Source organism: Haliaeetus albicilla, chromosome 22 (assembly GCF_947461875.1).
Source record: "Haliaeetus albicilla chromosome 22, bHalAlb1.1, whole genome shotgun sequence".
Taxonomy (NCBI): Eukaryota; Metazoa; Chordata; class Aves; order Accipitriformes; family Accipitridae; genus Haliaeetus; species Haliaeetus albicilla.
This window is the reverse complement of record NC_091504.1, coordinates 19287350-19298536: the sequence shown is the minus strand read 5'-3', so window position 1 is coordinate 19298536 and position 11187 is coordinate 19287350. Positions and strand designations below refer to the sequence as shown.

At 42.4% G+C, this 11187-nt stretch overlaps 1 long non-coding RNA gene across 1 annotated transcript; it reads right to left on the bottom strand.

Moving 5' to 3' along the window:
- Positions 1-7320: 7320 nt before the first annotated feature.
- LOC138690389 (uncharacterized) lies at positions 7321-10826 on the bottom strand. The gene is made up of 2 exons (XR_011329239.1): positions 10544-10826; positions 7321-9011 (listed from the first exon to the last, which is right to left on the bottom strand). It is a non-coding gene; the product is annotated as an uncharacterized lncRNA (long non-coding RNA).
- Between the last annotated feature and the right edge of the window lie 361 nt (positions 10827-11187).

The window sequence follows — 11187 nt, the reverse complement described above, 5'->3', positions numbered from 1 at the left end:
TCTCTAAAGCATGTGCTGAGCTTTTGAAAGTATTCCCCTTCCCCCTCCTCCCTGCCCGTCTCTACAATAAGTACAATTGTTAGACAAGGCAGGTCTTTGTGCTCCAAATTTAATACATAGTTTTTGACCCATGGAGTGATAAGCTGGAAAATAAATGGCTGGATTTTCCCCGGTGTTGAAGAACGCCTTTCAGATTGACTTGGGAACTTGCCTATTCTCGTCTGCCCACCTGGCTTTTACTTTGATATCCCTAACATTCTCATAACTTTCATTGTCTTCTCATGTCAGTCAAACTTTCTTCACTAAATTACTTTCATTTATACATCCTCTCCTGCTATTTGGTCTCATCATCATCTAAGATTTAAGGTGAAAAAGTTTCTCCCATTTGATGGGGTGGGAGGTGGAAATTACTATGTGAACAGTAAACTACAGGTTACATAAATAATATGTCGTTGTATATCACCCAGTGGAGCCTTAAATCAATTCATTAGTTTGTATAAAGCTTTTGTGTGCTTTTTAACGGCATCATATCCATGCTGATTGCACATTTGCTCTAAGTTCGTTTTTTTTCTTTATGTCGTCAGCTTTCAGGATTCTTATATAGTTACGCTGAGTGTGTTTCTAAAGATTGTTTTTCTTTCTTTAGAGGCTTGGTTATGTTTTTTCCTCCACTTCTCAACACATCCCTAGCCCGAGGTAAAAGCGTGCATTTTGTTCACGGAAGGTAGACACAGGGATATTCTTCACTGTGCAAGGAGTGAAAGGCAAGCTGAGATATGCTGGATTAACGAAAGAGGTACTGAAAAGCAGCTGGTTGATTCATAGCAAGCCATTCACTTGCTTTCATGCTGTTTCATAGCAAAAAAATCTATAAACTGTACTATACAGATAATTTATCGTAATGCCAAGAAGCCTCCTACCCTTTTCATAGGCTAAATTTTCATTTACAGACATGCCAGGAAAGATTGCTTTTTGGTTGAAATTCAGGAGATTAAGGCAACCCACGAGAACCTTGTTTTGGAAGAGGATAGAGTTAGTGGAATAATATTTTTTTTTTACAGTCGTTAGTGAAAAAGCTAAGAAGTTACTAGTTTGAGGAAACAGGGAAGAGAAAGACAACATTTTATTACATTGTCAGTAACTGCCCATGCTAAAATACTGGTCCAGCCTGACTGCAAAGTAAAAACAGATATTGCTTTGATACAATGATCGATTTTATTATTCCAGCTGAGAATTTTCTCTTTAATTTTCATGCAGATCTCTTCTGCTTAGTAAATCAAGAACTGTACAAAGGTCCTTTACAATGTAGACTTGATGTACAAAAATATTAGCCAAGATAATATTCAAACAGTTATGAAACAGTCTTCAAAAGTACTGCTCCGTGTTTCAATCCCTGCAAGAAATCACAACCTTTCAAACAGAGCCAGATTTTAATGATTTTAACGACAGGTGGCTGTTTAAAGTGGAGTGACCAAAAGCCTTGGCTGTGCCTGGACTTTTATTTTAAGTATTTGTGCCATTAAATATTAATATAGGTCAAACAACTGAACCCCCTGAGCAGATGAAATCTGCACAACGAAAACAAACACACTGTATAACATGAGCCAATGTTACCCACAATGTTACTGGATAAATATGCAAATATAGACCCGATTTCCCTGAACGAGTTTTCTTATTGACGTTCTGGGAGAACGAGAAGGAAAATATAAAAATTAAGTAATAGTCATGGCACTGAAACTTTTAAGAGCTGATCCAAGGCTCATTGACTTAAGGGAGCTTTGTCTCTACTACCTTAAAGAGCTTGCAGTGCTGCAAAACCTGAAACACACGCAGTGAAATCACAAAGTGGTGCCGCACAGACAAGGCAATATCACATTTGGCGGCAAATATGTACTTAAGCACATATTGTCACAGGAATTAAAAAGAAAAATGTGGAGCAGATCTGCTTATTTTCTTACTGGGATCTCCTGCATAATTTTACTACAGGCTCCCAATTTTTGCAGAGGTCCTGGCTGCAGCTGGACCCAGCCAGGCAGGCTCTGCCTGTCACCTTTGGAGCCAGGAATTGTGGTTTTGCACCTTGGACAACTGGTGATGACGAGAAATATGGGACATCCTACAAGAACGTGGGAGATGTCCTGGGCCTGGGACCTTGGTGAGGTCCAGGCAAGATGTACTCTCTGTTCAACTCATAGTCAACATTTTGAGGAATACTGATGAAGAGCACGCAATAAAATTGAAAAGAACAAGAAGTACATAGCAAGGATGGAAACTGAGAGTTTCTTGAATTGATTAGTATATATGCAGCCTCAGATGATATTCTGGAGGGGTAGCAGTTGGAAGTCCTTGCCCTTGATCCTTTGATCTCATTTTCCCCAATCTTTGCAGCTGCAGTTAGATTTGTGCATTCAGGAGCAATCTACGTGCTTGAATCATGGTTGCTCTGAGACGTGTAAGCACTTGGAAGTGCTTTGAGTTTGAATTGGATAGGGAAAAAACTTAAAAGAAGCCACAAAAAAACCTATGGCCCAACTTCTGATTCTTGTTATGTCTCAGCAAATTAGGAATAACTTTATTAAAATTATGGCACTGGCATTGCAAAATAATGAGTGAAGTTTCTCCCCCAGTTACAAGATCACTTAAAATAACAGAATTTTTTTGACTTCTTGTTCTAAGGCTTTAAATTATGCTCAGTAATACTTTTTGCTTAATTCAACGTTTTAAGGTTTGCTTAAAAAAAAAGGTGTGAATCCTATCTAATCCTGTGCCTTCAGCAGCTGAAGAGTTAAGAATAATACTGATACTGTGAAACTTAGAAACCTGCACACAGGGAAATGTGGATTCCTATAGCCAGAGTATTCTGATAACACACACAAAAGTGGATGTAAAAGTCCAATTTCAAATTTTAAAAGTGAACAGTTCCATGGCCAAAGCTGCAATTTACCATTTTTTGCGTGAGAAACACACTATTATTCAGCTGAAATCTAGTAAAAATTACTTAAAGTCATTCCCCTTTTAACTCCAATTCGGCTGCAATAAGAGATCATGTTTGGGAGCAAATAATACAGAAGGACATATATTTACTTCAGAGCAGTAGAAACTAGATTTTCAGCTTCCTATGATGCAGTTGTGAAATGTTCTTACCCAGTAAAGAAACAAATTCAAAACCATAGAAATATTTGCTCCAGAAAGAACAGTTCATGTTGCTCAAAATATTTAAAATATTAAGTAGACATATTTCAAATATTAAGCAAAAACATTTACATAGAAAAAGCAATAATTTTTGTTTTGAAAGTAAGTTCTAAAAAAAATTTAAACATCCAAGAGAAGTCCATTGAATCGAAACTTTGTATGTAATTTAATTTTTCTATATAATCTTTCCACCTTCTTGAATTCTATATTTACAGGAGTTTTTCTCATTTCTTGTATTTTGATTAAAATTTTTAATCAGGTTTTCTAATGATGTGCACCATTCTGGAGGCTGCTTCTTCAAATGTAACCCAACCAGTTCAAATACTGACATTAGCAAGCTGGTGTGAATGAGACAATGCAAGCCTGGCTTAAAACCAAGTACTCAGCCCTTCCAAAGCACACTGATTGGAGTCATAACCATCCAGCTAAATTGAAGCTGGTAATTAAAAATATGCAAAATGGTTTGGAAATAATGTGGATCTCTCTGAATGTGGATTTTGAATACGGGTGTCTCTCACATGGGTAAAGTGGATAATTGCCTGCCTATCCTGCTTCTATTCATTGCGAATAATTGAGTTGTTGTCAAACATTTCCAACACTGCCTATCACAATAAATATGAGAAGACAGAGGGGCTCTTTTAATAATCTCATTTTTGTGGCTGAGGAAGCTGTTTCTTTTGTATTTGCCTGGGGAATGACATAGCAACAGGAAATGAGAAAGACAGAAAGAATGGAGAAAGCACTGCAGACTTTGCTTTATGTCTTTATTTTGTATCACTACATTGCATACGAGACTCCAGTCCTACACCTGTGTTTCTCCAGGGCCTTCTTTTGTGCAAAACCCCGTGGCTTGTTCATCATTGGAGCAGTAGCCTGAGCCCGGTGGATGGAGACAGTGGGGTAGGGACCAGGGATGCCAAATATACATGGGGAGCTTTGCACAGGTCCCCAACTAAGGCACCTGTAAACCACAGGGTATTTGCCAAGGAAGCTGGTTATGTTTGGGTAATGATTGAACAAACGCCTACACAGTGCTCTCAGGCTGCAAAATTTCACCGCTGTGACTGAAAGCCCATCAGAGCGCAAAGAAAGATTGCTTGTACGTGACAAACGGAGCCTGGCTGCATGGAGGTGGGTGTTGCTACCTCCAAAGAAGCTCCGGTGCTGCTGTGGGCTTTGCTCTAGTACTTGGGTCCTGCAGAAGGACTGAGGTGACATTTTTCATTGCAGTGGCTCCAGCGATGGCCGCTCTCTTACAGACCGCCATGGCTTTGCTTCTCCAACAGCCTGTCCCATAAGACGTCCCTTTGCAGGTCCTTCCACCGCTGGGTTACTTCAGCACCATTTCCTAAGCCCCATTTCCCCACACTGTCACAGCTCTCCATATGATACTGCAATTTGCTTTTCCTCATCTTTTTGTTTTTTTCCTCCCTCTGACAGGTGAATTCCTAACTGGCTTCAGCAGCTCTTTGAATTTTCCTTTGCAGTGCTGCTTTGGGTTGGGGGTTATCGTGTTTTGCAGGCTTGGACTTTTGCAGAGACATGCAGATGATGTAGGTTGGGTGGCAGGAGCATTTAAAGGGCGACAGTGATGCTCCCAGAGGTTTGAAGAAGACAGGTGTATTCTTTTGCATCTGTTGGAGGCAACCACAGCGTGGGTGGAAACAACCTGATGCCTTGAAACAGCCGCAGCAGGTAGTGGGTAGTGCCTGCTCTTTCCTGTGTGCTCCCCAGAGAAACCCTGATATCCCCTCCTCCCCTCTTTCTTATCTCACGTTTGAATTTTAGTTTTGCTCTGAAGTGTCTGTGCTCCAGCCTCTCAGTCTCTTTCATATGATTTCTTAAACAATAATGCAGGCTGAGCCTGAGAAACAGCCCCAGAAAGAATCAGTCTCACATATCCATCCTCAGATTTTCCTGAGGAACAGGATCCTGCCTGGAATATATCTGGACACACGGTGATGAGTTTCACAAAAATTCCCTTTCACTGTTAGGATCTTGACACTTCTGCTCACATTTTAATATAATGGAGCGATTAACCCAGAGATACTGCAGCAGCAATCTGTTGCGTGTTGCAGCAACCAGAGCAAACCTTTGATATCTGGGAGCTGATTCAGCCGTCGCCTTCAAAGGGCTTTTGCCATCAGGCAAGCTTTTGGTACAGTAATAATGCAGCAGTCTGAGGGCCCAGAGATGGTTTTTTTTTCTGTGCAGCATCACTTTTGTAGAGAATAAGATGCACTTGGGACCTATTACAGTCCCTGGCAATTAGACAGAGTGCAGCATCTCCAAAATGCCGTTGTCCATGCAAATTAATGAATCCTGTACCCCTGAGACAAGTGCTGTTCCTCGTGGTTTGATGGCAGTGGTTAACAACGGGCAGTGCAGGCAGCCCTAGCTGAGTGCGTTAGCAGCCCGGGGCTGCTGGAGAGAGGAAGGACGGGCTGAGGCCACCTTTTACCTGGGCAACTCAATTCCTGGAGGCCAAGTGACTTCCAGAGGCCACACAGCAAGTGCGTGGCACTGTCAGCCCTGGGGTTCAACCAACAGGCCACAATATCTCTTTCCATACTGTAATTGTTAGTGCATTTTAATAAATTCCTCCAGCGACATGTGCCATATAAAAAGTGTAAGTCAAACAAACCGGAAAGCAGAGCAGCTTTGCACTGTCATTTATATTGGAAGAGTAGGCATGTTAAATCCCTTTTTCCACAAATCCCTTTCAATAAATCAGTTTTGGAGCAATGCAGCTGGTTGTCAGGTGCTTTAACAGTGCTGTACTTTTCAATGACTCTCTGTACTTAGAGACGTTCTTGAAAGTTATGCTAAAATAGACCGAGCAGTTTTGGAAAAAAGACGTGTGTATCCAAATAGCTGGAGTGAAAGAGTTCATTCTATGTATTGGGGAAAAGCACAGCAGGCAAAGGGTGGCCTAAATTATAGGCCAGGTAATTTCAAAATGTTCTTGGCTTGCTCCACAAACAGGTGTAAATCTGCTGGATGCATTAGAAGCGAGTGCAATTCAGATGCCAAGTGAGAGCCTTTGAGAAGCCCTGGGTGAGACACGGGAGGAAAGCCTGGCTCCTGCTCATTAAAATAACTGTGCTTGGGAGCTTGCGGGCTACACCTGCTCTGTAGGAGTACTGGCAATGCTTTCTGCAGGGCACAGGTTGTGCACCGTCTTTTGAGAGCAGGTATAATGCTCAGAGGCACCCCCCAAAATGATCGTACGCACGAGGTGTCCCAGATAGTGCCGAGGGCACTGGCAGAGATTTGTATCACTGAGTAAAAGCACTACGAGGAAAGCATGAAACGGAGGTGATGAGAAAATCGGGCAGCTCAGTGTTGTCAAAAATACCTTTCACTGGCTCTGTTCTAACGAATAACCCATCGTGGCTGCTGAGCTGGAAGGCTCCATTCCTTTCCACTGCCCTCATTCCCCTTAGTTTTGCGGGGTTTATCTTTTCGCATGGTAGAGCAGAGTCCCAGGGTTTTAATTTGGCTACAAATTATGTGGGAACATTATCAGCCCCTGTTAATACCCTTCAGGGCAAAATACCTTGGTTTCCGATTCATTTCCAAGGCTCTCCAACTTAGCTTAGAGGTGTTTGAGCAAGGGGAGGAAGGAGCCAAAGCACCCCAGCTAAACCTTGCAGGATTTTGGTAAACTTCTGTTTTCTTTTCTCATTTTTGAACCTTAAAGATCTACGTTGCATTTAGTCACGTAACTACACAAATTAAAAACTCAACTTGGCAAAAACTGCCCCAGAGTCCTTTATTGGCGTCTTTCCTGGAATGCCAGCTGTTCGAGCGAAGCAGAGAGGCCAGGCTTTGCTGATTTCCCTAGCCTTGCAGATACCTGCTCCAGATTTGTTTTTTGAAGAAATAATTTAGCATACAGGTGGGTTTTGGGTTGAAAGTCACTGTTTTTCTGTAGATTGCCAAGACTGATGCGACATCGGGTTTGGATCCAACTGCTAGCATCAGGGAACTGAACTCCGGTTTTAGCAAAGGATGCGGTTTGAAGTCCATCTTTGAATCAACTTGCAGGTATTTTTGGGACAGCAATAAAATCAAGAACTGTTTTCCTCTGAACTGCAGTTCAAATGAAATAAGTTCCATAGCATGAATGGTGATTAGCAGAACTGATTTTATTATGACAAAAAACCCAGCAATGAAAATGCCAACATCAAAGCCTGTGAACATTTTCTAGGTTTGCATGTTGGAAGATACACATATTTTTAAATGTTAGACGTTTAAAGGTTTTGCAGATTCCTGATGTACAGCAGAACACAGTAAATCACTTTGGATTCATGGGGTCACACTCCCCATAATGCCACTATACATTAATTAGCTGCGTAACAGATACCTCTGCCTGAAAATTGTATTTTTGTTTCCCTATAGTGCACTTAGAATTACTGGGGCATGTTGATTGATTCCCATTACTGAAAGCTTCTATCACACAACATGTATGCAAGAAAATCAGCCCTAATTGAGAGAGAGGAGGTTAATGGGGGGACCATGAGAGATAAGAGTGATAAATTGAAAGAGGGGAGGTTCCAACTAACAAAAGAATTAAAAAAAAATAAAAATCACCATGAGACCTGTCCACATCAGAAGAAGTTTCCCAGTGAGGCTGCATTTGGAGGGTTGGGCTGGACAGATCCTTGGGCCATCTGGGCTGTATTCAGTGTTGTCCCTGCTCTGAGCAGGAGGCTGGACCAGAAATCTCCTGAAGTCTCTTCCAATCTGAACTGTTCTGTGCTTCTGTGAGAAATTGCCAGTAGCTGGCTTTTGCCATTTAAAAACAAATGGACAGGTTTCCAGGTTTCTATTACCAGGAGTTCAGCTTTTCAATACAAATAGCCATTTTTTTGCGGAAGGTTTGGGAGCTAAAGTCTTCAACAGGTGACCCTGACTGTATTCCTACACACCTCTCCACAGCTCTGCATGAGCGCTGTATTTACTGCTCCTTCTTGGCCATGATCTGGCATATCAGCAGCAGCACATCCACAGTGATGTGGGAGGCTGTTGCTATTACATGTAGCAACATTAAGGGTTTTTTTCCTCCAACGGCATGTTTACACTGACAGATAGGTACTTCTCGAAACCAGTAGCTCAATCCTTACTATCAAACTTGTACCAAGGAGCGACTTAGTTCCAGTCTGGAACTCAAAATTTCTGGAGCACTTAATAGTTGTGCACCTAATGGAAAGTTCATGAGTTTCTGCAAGCAACTTGTTCTCAACCACCCATCTCAAGCCTCCACTCCCTTGAAGTGAAGGGGGAACCAATGCAGATGCTGCGTTGACTCCCATCAACATGCACAAGACGTGGCTTTTCCAGCAGTTGCTGCTGAGCCATGAAGTAACCACTCAAATCCTCTCCCCATTTTCTTCTGTTCTCTGCTCGGTTTTTCACTCTAAATTAAAAGTGCTGATGGGCTGCCTTTGGCAGAACAATAGGCAAGCAACACAGGTTGCAATCTGAAAATTTGTTTCTGATCACCACTGCCATAATTTTATTGTTGCTGTTGAATGAGAATGTGGGTAAATTCCAGCAGGGAATGTACAATCTACCTCTGTGTTAGTAATTACTGATTTGATTTCCAGGTGTCCTACAGCCGAGTACTGTAGTTTCATATTGATATAAAATTTTCAGCTTTCCTTGTGAGTTAATTATGTAAAATACGTACAAGAAATCAGCCATGAAAACCATGGAAACTCCCAGGTCTTCGTTTCTTCTCTTTTTTCAAAACTCTGTTGAAATGGTGGGGTTGGGTAGACATGGCTAGGACAGGACCGAGGACTTTGTGCAAACTGAAGTCAACATATAAAGAAAAAAACCAGGTTAGTTAGCAAGACCTTGGTTCTGATTGCCACAATACAAAGTGTTGGGGAAAGGGAGATGCACAAGTTCCAGTCTCTTATGAAAAAGCCCTGTGCCACACACTAGCAGAACTGATAGTGGTGAGGGCATTTACTGCCAGTCGACAAGGATGGCCAGGCTGAAGGCACAGCCATTGCCCTCATGCACTTATTCAGAAAGGCTTTGGCATAATAGCTTTTAAAAGGAGGAAAAATTCTGTTGATCCAGACCAAGGAAATGCTTTGCAGTGCTTGCTGTCTATGCCTCACAGATATGAATCCTTCTTTCAATATGTAGCACTGTCAGCACAACCAAAATGGCAAGAAGATACCATGAGAAGTACACAGCAAAATGGTATGAAATTGTTTTTTTATACCTCAGGATGCTTCTTTCCGCTGAATCTATCTACTACTTTTAAAGTGGCCCTATGCTTTTAATGAATACTTTCTTGCTTTGGGGGCTGCTCTGGATAGATAGAAAGGCAGGTAAGGATTAAACAGAAGGAAGTCCTTGATGTTGGTGAAAATGAAGGCTTTCGAATCTGAAATTCACTTGAGCAGCCTGGTGCAGCCAAAGGGATGTACCAAGTCCCCCTCCTAATACTATGTCAACGAGAGCCTAAAAATCAAAAAGGTGACCCATCCCACGGGCACTTTAGGCAGCCCACTGCAAACAGAGACTAGCTAGGACATGCAGCAGTGACATACAGCCAAAAAGTAGCTGGTCCCTGCAGAGCCCTAGTGCTGTCCCAGATAAAAACCCAAGCCAGGTTTCTCCCCGAGCGTCTGCTCTGCTCCGCTGCCACCCCCTATGGCTCCAGCAGAAGTGCTGCTCTCTGAGGCCAGCTTTGTGTTGTGTTTGGCACGCAATAAGGCCCTGAAAATAATCTCTTGTATTAGCTGAAACCCTCTCGTGCCAACTTCGTGATCCCTCTGACATATTTGCTGCCAGCTTTTGGTGTCAGCGTGTTGGCCCGTGTCTCAAAGCAGTTACATTTTTAACGCTGCACAATGCGTACCTTCTCTCTGTGCGTCCCTCCTCACTGTGCGTCCCTTTCTTGTGGATGAGCAGGACTTGGGGAATTTGGCTGGATCAACGCTTTCCCCAGTAAAGACTGGGGACTGATGGAGAAAATGATCAGTTATCCCCCACAGTGTGTACCAAAATGGCATGTGGTAAGTCTCATTCTGATTTCTAAAATGCTGGATAACAGCCATGGTCTCTGCTCCTCCAGCCCCATACAAACTCTTGGGGACTGTCAGTTCTCCAAGGCCTTATTTGAACAATTCACTGAAGAATTGGAAGGGATAAGGTGATCTAAAAACACAGTAAAATTCTCCAAAAAACCCGGGAAGGTTATTGTTATTTTTCACCATATTAAGAAATAACTCCACTCGATAGAAAAATAGTATCAAAACGTTGAAGGGAACTGAACAGCCACCCTTACAAAAATAAGCTTATAATCCTAATCAGCTGAGGATACCTTGAAGTAAAACCTGAGTAGGTGTAGGAAAGCAAAAGGTTTAATGTCCTCCTGTAATCTTCTTCTCCCAGGGGCCAATTTTCACTCCATCTTTAGAGAAGCCAGATGTTTTGCCTAGGTGGTTTTACTGGGCATTAACAGAGAACCAGGCAGGAATCCTGTCCCTGGTGTGGACCAGCAAAAAAGGCCCTTTAGTTGGTGGGAGGTAGAAACTTGTTTCAGTGCTGTGATGGAGAGCAGTTGCAAGGCAGTTATTGAAACCAATCTTTGCTTTGACCTGCAGAGCTTTAGTGGCCACAGGGCTGAGTCGAGTGGTACCAGCCATCAGCGTGCCAGATAGCCTGGGACCCTGAGGTATAGAGATGATTGCCAAAAAACCCAAGCTTTGTAATAACAAGAGCAAAATTGAAAGCAACAAAAGGATGAAAGCATTGCAAAGGAGAAAAATAGAAGATGGCCACAGCTATGGCACAAAATCGTGAGGAGCATCAGTGACTGGGGAGGACTGTCCAGACAGCATTGGACATGCACCTGCAGAGAAACCCAAGCCATTCATCAACTGGAAAATGAAATAGCATCCCTGTTTTTCTTTAGCTCAGCCTGCTTTCCTATATTTGAACCCATCACTGAATATTTTGCTACAA